Raw genomic sequence first — 11,920 nt, forward strand, 5'->3', positions numbered from 1 at the left:
AACTTTTATTTGAAGACATGCTACTAAACTAGGAAAAAAAAACTATAGACACGGGGACCGTGTTTTATTAGTCTCTGATTCAAATTTTCTTCCGATGGTCCTTTTTGACTTTTAAGTGCTCAGTGAGCTCTCTGATGACGTTAAATATATGTATTACTCTTGTAATTTCCCACTCAAACAAATAAAAAAATAAAAGCACTGATCGGCCGAATGGCCTGGTCCAACTTAACTTAGCGGTCGATTATTCTCGCCCCTTTAGTAACTTATGTAGGTATACACGGATGACAAGGATGATAAATTACGAGGTTTGGCTATCCGAAGATAAAATTGTGAGAGTAACTTTGGCTGCCACGTCATAGAGGATTTGGCAGCAGAATTCTCTCCGCTTTCAGACGTATTCTTACACTCCTCCAATCAGTCGTTGTTCAGACAGCTACGAAGTAACATGAGTAATGACTTTGTTGATTTTTTCTTACATCACCAACACAATCTCAGTTTTGTCATAAATCCCACACAAACCAAGTGACGCCAGCAAATTGGCGGATTCCTTAGAATTCACTGAGAGCCGATTAACGGTGTGATGCTGAATTCTTTTCAACGTACTATGTAACATATATACTTATTCATAATTGCAAATGCATTAAAATAAAACCGGATAATGACGCTACAAAGCATTCAACATAATTCTAGAATAGTAAACGACGCTAATCACAAAAATTCAGAAATGAAAAAAGTTGTGGAGAGGAAGCCCATTCCGCAAATGCAAAACAAATCCTCAGTCAGTCGCATTTACAGGGAAAGGAGGAGAATAAAGCCTTTTTTCAGAGAAGAGCTGAGCGAGAGTGTCTGAGTAAATAGGTTTTCTGATGAGTTCATGTGAAAGCTCTTTTGGCTAAAACTTCAGTGCTTCAATCACGGTTGCCTCACAAAAGATGTGGATATGGCCGTCCGCCCCTGGAAAGTAGGCGTTGGTGAAAAGTGGCCGTTGAGGAAGCAATCTATTTGGAGCACTCGAAGGCATACCGTCGCTAAACGAGAATGATATATTAAAAGATTTGTCTTTCAGCTTTGGTGAAAAACGCAGTTGAGCAAGTAACTTAGGCTACCATATCCCCAGGGAATCGGCAGCCGAATTCTGTCCGCTCATTTGTCACGTATTCGCACACTCGTGCAACCAGTCGTTATTCAGACGGCAACGAAATGGTATGACTTTAGATTGATTCTTTTCGTTTATCACCATCATATCTCAGTCACTTCTTAAACAAACCGCTGTCATGATCCCGGTTATGTCAGCCCATCAGCTGATACTTTCGAATTCGCTGGATCCAGTCAACTGTCTGATCAATTGCCCGCTGCTGCAGGCGTATGGGACTTGAATCCCATGTAGATGAGTGCGGTGCAGAATTCGCTACATATCTGACGACAGAACCGTCAGGAAGAACATTAAATTAGCTAACTATCGGCTGTATATTGCTAACCAGTAGAAAATAGTTTCTTCTCTTCTTAATTGGCGCTATAACCGCTTACGCGATTTTGGCCGAGTTTAACAAAGCGCGCCAGTCGTTTCTTTCTCGTGCTAACCGGCGCCAGTTGGACACACCAAGTGTAGCCAAGTCCTTCTCCACCTGATCTTTCCAACGCAGAGGAGGCCGCCCTCTTCCTCTGCTACCACCAGCTGGTACCGCATCGAATACTTTCAAAGCCGGAGCGTTTGTATCCATTCGGACGACATGACCCAGCCAACGTAGCCGCTGGATCTTTATTCGCTGCGCTATGTCTATGTCGTCGTAAAGCTCATACAGCTCATCGTTCCATCGTCTGCGATATTCGCTGTTGCCAACGTGCAAAGGTCCAAAAATCTTACGCAGAATCTTTCTCTCAAACACTCCAAGCGTCGCTTCATCGGATGTTGTCATCGTCCAAGCTTCTGCGCCATACGTTTACTGCTGTATATAAGGAATAGTTTACCCTGTATATAAATATTTCTGAACATATGTATGTATATATGTATGATATATGTGAAACACTTTTGAAAACTTACACATATGCCCATATAAATCTAGGCAAGTATGTATGGGTTTAAGTTCTTAAGCTCGGAATGCGGATAGCAACAGCAAATAATGCGCACAAAAGAAAAATAAATAAACGGAAGGACTTGTGAACAGGAAGAAAAAGTAATGTGAAACAATAGCAAACACATACATATGTATGTACGCAATACTAATAAAATACAATACATGCATATACAAGAACGTTTACACCTACATACAGACACACACACGTACATTAGCGGCAGAAAAAAATAACATACGTCAACTGGAAATAGCCACATTCCATTCATACGTAATGAAAAGTTATCATGCATTTTTTGCGATAACCTAAGTAGCAAACTTGCGTATGTGGTTGTATATATGTATGTTATGATAACACTTAGGACTTTCGCAATGATCCCTTTTTCACACTAAATGACCAACCAATCCTATAGCTGCTGCCGGTCGACACTAGACGGTGAGAAATCTGAACCGATTGCGAATGTGAGGCGAAAAACAAATACAAATAGGTATAGGTGAATTTAGAACTATAAAAAAGGTGGATAATAACAATAAAATACTGTAAACGCCAGCAAAGAGTAGAATCAACAAAAAATAAAGCAAATAAAAGATAAATAAACTACATAAAAAATAGCAAAGAACCACTTCGGGTACAAAGGAATGTGGAATTGAAAAGAAATACATACAAAGAAAACAATGAAGGGCGCAATCAGTTCGAACAAAACTTTATATACCCGCGCGTATTTTAAGGAAATTTTATTTGGCCTGGCTGTTAATTTTTGGAATCAAACAAACGTTTCAAACTTTTGACATTTAAAAAGCGGGGATCGGATGAAAATGACGTGCAATATGTGCACAAAGTTCGGGTGAGGCTTATTAAGTTGTTATCGAGATACACGCAATTACCTATAATTGGGCGCGGCACCGTCAATTTTTCAATCAGGTTTTTTTTTTATTTGTGAAAATTAGCATTTTAGTGGGAAGTGGGCGTGGTTACTGACCGATTTCCCCATTTCCAATGTCAGTATACCCTGGCACTAAGTTTCATTGAATATATAAATTTTTGCTCGAGTTACTGGGCGCACGTACGGGCGAACGAACTAATATCGGCAAATAAAGTGCTACCATCCTTCTAAGCATTTTGTTACATGCATGCCTACACCTAGCTCGATTTCTGCATTCTGTTACATACGACCGTTAGGTGAGTAAAATTATATTGCCCTTGGGCAAAAATGCGCGCTGGTATAAAAATGGCACATAAAAAGGAATCAACCGTAAAAATGGCGCAAAGGCGAACTGAAAATGACCAATAACCCAACAAACAACTGAAAACAATGACAATAACAAAACATGCACATCCGATAATCTTACGCTCACCCACGCAGATCTCTTAAAGTATGTGGACGGATAGCTCAGTATTGAGCTGGAAGGATTAGAGTGTGTTAGCTAGTGTGAATATTTCGACGCCCTGCAAGCGAGCAAATTTCCAACGGTTGCTGTCGGCATATCAGCGATTCAATACGGGCGCAGTCAAAACATACATATTTATGCACTGGGATAGTTACCTACATACATACACGAATTGTGATACTTGCAGTTGTTTCATGCATTTGCACATATTTTAATAGCTACCCTGCAGGGAAATTCAAACTGACTCACTGTTTAAGAATTTAGAATAGATTATGGCTTAACGAACATCTCTAAAATGTTAAAAAGTGGCTTAATTTTTTTTAGAAAACTAATGGAAGAAATAAAAAAAAAATATTTGTATTAGCTCTTATTACCTGTATTTTAAAGAGTAAGAGATATTTTTTAAGGAAAATGTAAGCGTATATGAAGTGTTTCGTCGCTGGAAAGTTTGCTACCTCAGTTTTCTAACTCAAGAGCTAAACAAGTCGTAGGACCATCTTTCACATAAATCGTGGATGTTTGAATACAATTTCTTAACATTTTTACTAAATTTTTAAACTGTATACCATTATCTAGCTAGTGTTCTTTAGAAGCTAACACTTCGTTTTGAGTAAATCAGCAACCATGTATTAGCCCGGCTGAGGGGAACGAGCTCTGATAAAAACATGTATTTACAAAGATTTTGTTGTGATAAAGTCATCGTAATTGTTTGGCTCATGTTGTACAAGAGTATAATAATTTGAAAGAAATGTTTTTTTTTTGGCTTTTCGATTTCGTTTATTTCAAGTCTAAAATAGAGTTATAGTCTTTACAAACCACTTAGACCTAATATGAGCTTCATTTACTAAATTAGCTAAATAGCTAAATAAATAAATAAAAAAATAAATTAAAAATAAAACAAAAGAGTTTAGGTTAGTTTAGGTTCTAATCGAGTAAATATGTGAAAAAATTAAAATCTGGCACAATTATTCATCATACCTTACCATCCTCCAACCCAAATCTCCGCAATCCGCCTCAATAGGCGTAGTCGAAACATAACGCCACTGTTGAGCGAGAAGGGCCATTTTTAATGTTTACTTTTCGGCTTTAATATTGTCACAAGCTGAATTCTAAATCACACAAGTTCTGAACGAGCCATTTTATTTTTTGCACTACTACAGGCTTTCCTAGCAGGGTGTATGTATGGATGCACGATGTTTTGAGTGTTTTTAGTGAGCTGCCAAAAGTATAATTTAGATAAATTTCAATTTTTCATCTCTCTCACACTTTTTGCTTCATTTTTTGCTTGACTTCACCAGCTTTATTTGTTTAGTTGTAGTTAGAAATGGTCTTGACTATTTTAGCTACTTGTGCTGTGTAAATAACCAATCAATGGATCTCAAGTACATGCATAGTGTGTATGTACGTACATATCATACTTACGCACTTAAGCTCAATAGCAGAAGTCCTTCAACAGACATGATAGTTCGGCATGAAAAGTGGCGATAGTTCCATAAATTACAAATGCAATTCAATTCAATAAAATGAAGCTTTAGCGTTGGCTACATTTCAATTTACGTAGAATCCATGTTGTAATTAAATTTAATTGCAACAAGTAAAAAGTGCTAAACTCGGTGAGGAACGAACTTTATATACCCACGAACATTTCACTAAGCTTAATTTAGATTGTTAATTTGCGGACTTAAACAAACTTATACACAATGGAAGCTATACCTTGTGAAATAAGACGGAAGGACGAGGTGAGGATGTGATTCGATCTACATTTCAAGTTGCGCTTATTGCTTTCCAGTTCTTAGTAATGGTGGTATTTGCCTCTGCGTAGCATTCCTTTTGGTTTTTTTTGTGCTTTGACTTGAAGTGCGTAACTTGTTTTACATAAAAGTTTGCTCACTCGCAGAATTTCACAGATAAGCTGTTTCTTTCAAGCCTCGGAAGTACCATTCAGCAACTACTAACTACCCGAAACATTTTGAACTTTAATTCACTATTTTATTTATTAAGATACACTGAACTCGTCTTCACACTCATCACAAGTTCCAGTAGTTGAGGAAGAGCAATATACCTAGCCTATTTTCAATACCGCGAATTTGAAGAATTTTCTGCTTATTTTATTAAGTCATTTTACCTTTTTACAGTATTCGTTAAATATTTCTTGTAGTGCAATTCCCTACAATATTTCATTAATATTCGCATTATTATCTTTCCTTAACCTCAGTTTTAACGATTTTTCTACATATACGAAAATCCATTTCATAACAAAAATCGATGTGACAGAAACAGCTGTTTTGGTTAACAAGCCGATTATCGCGATTATCGCAAACTAGCAGACAACAATTTCGATGTAGTTAACTCAAACTTGGAGATAATAATTGGTGGTTTTAATGAAAATGGTGAAATTACTTAATAAAAAAGCTTTTAATTATTTGGTTTACGTTTTAGAGCGTGGAAAGGAGATAATGAGCCCACGACGCTCGCTCCAAAATGTGAACAATTCTTGAATTCGGTTGTTCCAAAATTTATTCTGGTTAACTCCAGAGTTCGCAGAGCACTTAATTTCTGAGCAGCGGGTTAGACTGAAAAACAGTCTTGTAATCTTCAAGCTTATACAATTCTGAATTCTGCTTTTATATTACTAGGCTTTCGGATTGTGTTGCTCGCGGCCGCCATAGCCGAATGGGCTGGTGCGTGACTACCATTCGGAATCTGGAATGAAAGACCAAAATTAATAAAAAGTTTTTTTTTTTTAATAGCGGTCGCCCCTCGGCAGGCAATGGTAAACCTCCGAGTGTATTTCTGCCATGAAAAAGCTCCTCATAAAAAATATTTGCTGTTCGGAGCCGGCTTGAAACGGTAGGTCCCTCCATTTGTGGAACAACCCTTTTAGGAACTGTAAATGTAATCCTAAAGCTATATATTTACCAAAATTATAAAGTAAACATTTGATGAAAATAAATAATTATTTTATTTTAACATTAATATTAATACTCAAAGTTGAATTTAACAGCTTGGCTAGTATGCATACGACAGTCGTTTTTGCTCTTCGTCTTTATTTTATTCATTTATTTTGATATTTAGTATAACATAGAAGACACTCCCTATCAGTTTGAATAAAAATAAAGCTCCTTAGTTTTCGGTAACGTAAGTTTCTGAGTAGCAGAAACGTTAGTGAAAACGTCAAATACCATACTGTGGAGAAAAATAAAACTTATTGAGTCGTTTAAACCTCCGTTGGGCACCTTTTTTAAAATCTTCGGTTGGGTAACCGGGTCTGGCCTTTTTCCGTCCTGTTCGAGGATCACTTTTAAAATGTTATATCCAAAACACGATAGAAAATTAAATTCTAGAAAGCTACCTGGAATATCAAGCCGTTAGCTATAATAGAAATATGTTACATTCGCGTCCAAGGTCGAAAAAGCCAGCTTGGCCAGACCCGGATGCCCAACGGAGGGTTAAAGTTAGTAAATAGCACTATTGATAAATGTTTTTTGTAAACTTTTCATAAAATATAGTTCATTGCGTAACAAGAACCTTATAAATCAATGTTCCAAACTTAGTATGTATACAATTTACCAAAATCCCACAAATTTCAAAAAAATTTCAAAAAATTTTCTTAAAAATTCTTCTCTTTTTAAACAGAATATTTAAAAAAGTTTTAGGTATTCAGTTTTATAGCCCATTCAATTTTAGTGTAATTGTAATTGTCACGTTGATTTCTGAACTTTCCATGTTTTTGCTAGCGATATTGCGAATTTGTTTCCATATCAAAGACTTCCCAGCATCTTGATGTTGTCCCTCAAATTGAGGGACCTACAGTTTTATGTTGCCTCCGAACGACAAATGGGATTTCATGATGAGCTTTCCCAGAATCTGAACTACTGAACTTGACAGAAGTGCGCTCAGAAGTTTGGCATTTTTGCCGAAGAGTGACCGCTTTTAGAAAAAACTTTTTCTACCATTTCGAGTTTCATACCCACTGCGGTAGTCATGCAAAAACCCACACTTTCTTCCTATTAATCAATGAAATAATCATATTAATGAAAGTGGTCTTCTTTTTGAATATATATGTGTTTATATATTGTTTTTTTTTAAGAGGAGCTTTTTCATAGCAGAAATACACTCGGAAGTTTCCCCTTGCTTACCGAGGGGCGACCGCTATTAGAAAAAAAACGTTTTCTTTATTTTGATATTTCTCTCTGAGTTCCGAATGGTAGTCACGCACCAACCCATGCTATGGGCTATGGCGGTCGCCGTATTCTTTTGAATACTTTTATAAAAAAAATTTTCGATCAAATATCGACAACACCATTAGGTGCAGTCAAGAGTACAATTTCCCAAAAATACCTCCGAATCGCGCATTGTAGGTGGAAAGACCAGACGAAATGCGTTATTATTAACCTACAACCTCAAGCAAACATCGGCATTAATAAGAATGAAACGACGGGACGCCTGGAGACTAACGGCAGTCATAACTGGCTTTTGGTCTATCGGAGAACAAGCAGCCAAAATGAGTATCCCTCACAATACATACTGTCACAGTTGCAAACAACCGCAGAAAAAGGAAACAATCTTCCATTTCCCCTGTGAATGCCCTTATAGAGATATGTTAATATTTATAATCGTTTACGCGGTTGATGCTTTGCTAAAGAAATATTTACTAATAAAAAAATGTCTGTTTGTAAAATGTAGAAAATGGATTAATAGCGCATGTTTTTATATAAGTTAATAAATTATAAATTTATTTTAGTTCATTGAAAAATATTTAAGAACTGAGCTCTTTATTCATTCAATTCTCCTTTTACACTGAACTCTTAAAATTACGATGCCTCTTATAAATAGTCTTAAGCTGGTTTACATATTTATTTGTTGATCAGCATTTCTTATGCTGGTTTACATGTTTATTTGTTGATCAGCATTTCTTATGCTGGTTTACATATTTATTTATTGATCAGCATTTCTTATGCTGGTTTACATGTTTATTTATTGATTAGCATTTCTTATTATTTGGCACAGTAAAGTAAGCATAAATGAGTTATAAGCATTTAGCTGCAATGTAAGCAGTCATGAAATATGCTGACTAAATATTGAAATAGGATAACTGATATGAAATAACTAAATATTGAAATAGGAATAAATGTTGCATTAACTCTTCCCCTCTTAAAAGCGATCGTCCTCGAGCGTTACGTGTTGATAGAGTTAATTTGATGCGTGTTTTTTATGTGCAGGTCTTTCAAAGCTTCTAAGGAAAGTATTTCTATGTGCTCTTTTTCTAATGGAGTTGGCTGTAGTATTGTGGGTATGGCTTCGATCGGTCTTGTTTCCAAATTTTCGAATAATTGACTGTTTATTTTTATTGTTGAATTGTGAAATATGATGACATGAGTACCATTGATTTTTTTGGGGTATTTCGTCAGCTACTAGTTCGCCGTCAAATTGATTTAGCAATATAACTCCTTGTTTTACTTCTTCTAATGTAGGGACGTGATGGCCATTTGTTGTTGAACAAGTCGAATTCAAGCTATAAATAATCCTAGTTATACATAAATCTTTACTTAAATCTATTAAATTAGTTTCTTTACAAATCGTTAGATCATTATATCTTTCGCATTCATTTTTTATTCCGAACAGTGGATCTTTTCCTTTAAGTATTTCTTTATACTCAGTTTTGATTATAATATTGTTTGCTTTTTTTTCTGGTCGTATTATAATTCTTTTAAAAATTTCATTTAATGTTAGAGGTATTTTTACCATATATAAAATTTCCATATCCTTACTTAATACGTTTATTTTCGATATTTCTAATGCTTCTTCGGCACTTTTGAATGGTATTTTTTCCTTTTTCATTTTTATTAATTGACAATTCTATTTCTTTTTTACTTAATATTACTGAATTCAATATATTTTCTTTCGCCCATTGGATGGCATATTTTATATTTATTAATTCTTCCTTAATTAACCTAATCCTATTCTGCAAATTGATTATAATTTCTGTTATTACATTGTCTTCCTTTCTAATGGTATTTACCATTCTATCAACTATACTGGTTATATTATTTATTCGTATTTCAAATAGTTTATTAATTACTACTTGGTCATTATTATTTTCATTTAAGTTATTTAGATTATTTGTAATTATTTTCAAATCCTCGTGATCTGGAGATCCGGCTATGTATTTCCATGCCGTTCCCAGTATATCAATTGATCTCTTCGTTTTGTAATTTGTGTTAGAAGGTTTTAGTGCATTTAGGATTTCAAAGGTTTGAATGGTTTCGTGTTTGAGGAGAGGATATAGGAAGTGGTTGTTAGGGATTTGGTGATTTATTTCTTCGTATGTTTCTGTCAAAAATTGTTCGTATTTTCCTAAGTCGATGAGGTGAATAAGTCTAAATGTTCCGTCTTGTATTTTCGCTTGTCCGTCGTCTATTGTCACAAGTTGAGATTGACTATAGTCTAAAATTTGAACGTCTGATGAAGAAGTAGTGATCGTGATGAGAAGGATAAAAAGTTTGTAATGGTCCATTTTACCTGCAAATTTAATTAAGTTTTTATTAGGGATTTATGAATTGTTCTTCCTGTTACTGTTTTAATCGTTGTCCTGTGGTTTTCTAAAACTTTCTCCTTTTTATACCTTGGAGTTAGTTTAGAACCTAGTCTCTTGTTTATCTTGATATAGATTATTTCTCCTGGTGAGAAATCCTTATTTTCTGGTCTATTTTTATTGTGATATGAGAGGTCTTGCTCTTGTTTTTTCTTAAGTAAGGTAATGTTTTCTCGTCTTTGCTTTTCTAATTGTTGTGGGTCACTGTAAACTCTATTTCCAAAAAATGTGTCTATGGGTTTATCTTTTGTCGTTGAGTGAATTGATGAATTGTATTCCTGTACTGATTTAAATAGAAGTTCTTCGAATGTTATTGTCGTTTGATTGCTTTTGAGGCATCTCATGATCTCGGAGAGTGTGCTATGGAATCTTTCTACTTGTCCGTTACTTGTGCTACTGTAAGGTGGTGTGGTGTAAACTTTAATAGACATTTCATCCCTAAGTAAGGATGATATTGAGGCAGAGTTAAGAGATTTTTCGTTATCAACTACTATAAGTTTCGGTATTCCAAATGCGATCATTAGTTCTCTAATTGGGTCTTTAATATGCTCTATTGCTCTAGAAGGTATTATCTTTACCTGAGCATATTTGGAAAATTTATCAATGGCTGTAAGGATTAGTTTTTTTTCAGTGGAATATATGTCAACATGGACTATTTCACCTGGGGAGTGAGGAATGGGAGTAGGCTGGATTTGTGGTTTTGCTGGATGTCTATCATATTTTTGAGCACGACAAGTTGAACAATTTTTTACAAACTGTTCAATTTTCCCATGCATTCTTGGAAAGTAGAATTTTCGTAGAATTTGGGGAGGAGGCAGTTGGCTGAGGTGGTGAGGGTACGTTTAGCGTAGGGGGTCGGATGATATTGTTAGGGTTAGACATTATTTTAATTAATTTATTTTTTTTATTTTATTTTTTTTTTTTTTTATTTTTGTTTTTGTTTAACAGTTCTCTGGAGGGTCCCTTGGGTGGTGAATCGCAGAGAATGTTTGTTATTATAAGCTGGAGGGTCCCCCGTTAGGTGGTGAATCGCAGCTTTAAATTATATTATATTATTGGCTGTACAAGCCAGATTTTATTATAATAAATTTTTTTTTTTTATAACTTTCTTTATATTTTTTTGGTTTTTTAAATAATTCAATTAATTTGTATAGTAATATTTAATTCTGTGTTTTTCACAAATTTGTTTTTCTCAATAAAAATTTTTTTTAATTCCAAATTAATAGTAATATTCAACTTATATTTTTTCAATAATTTCTTTATAATTCTTAATATTGCTTAATATTAATATCCTTTTTTTCAATAATTTCTTTATAATTCTTAATATTGCTTAATATTAATATCCTTTTTTTCAATAATTTCTTTATAATTCTTAATATTGCTTAATATTAATATCCTTACACTAGTACTTCCCGGCGGTGGGGTGTGGTTCCTTTTTGCTAGTCTCTGCTACTGGGGCACCTCCAATTCGCACTATTAGAAGCGAGCGTTTTTTTCCTACTGGATTCTAACGCTGCACCGGCTCATTGTTCGCGTCCTTGTAATCGTACTCTTTTTTTGTACAAAACACTTCACTTCACGAACTTTGAGACCGGTCCCTGCTCGGGCGCCAGTTAATAAATTATAAATTTATTTTAGTTCATTGAAAAATATTTAAGAACTGAGCTCTTTATTCATTCAATTCTCCTTTTACACTGAACTCTTAAAATTACGATGCCTCTTATAAATAGTCTTAAGCTGGTTTACATATTTATTTGTTGATCAGCATTTCTTATGCTGGTTTACATATTTATTTGTTGATCAGCATTTCTTATGCTGGTTTACATATTTATTTATTGATCAGCATTTCTTATGCTGGTTTACA

This window comes from Anastrepha ludens, chromosome 4 (assembly GCF_028408465.1).
Source record: "Anastrepha ludens isolate Willacy chromosome 4, idAnaLude1.1, whole genome shotgun sequence".
NCBI classification, from domain to species: Eukaryota; Metazoa; Arthropoda; class Insecta; order Diptera; family Tephritidae; genus Anastrepha; species Anastrepha ludens.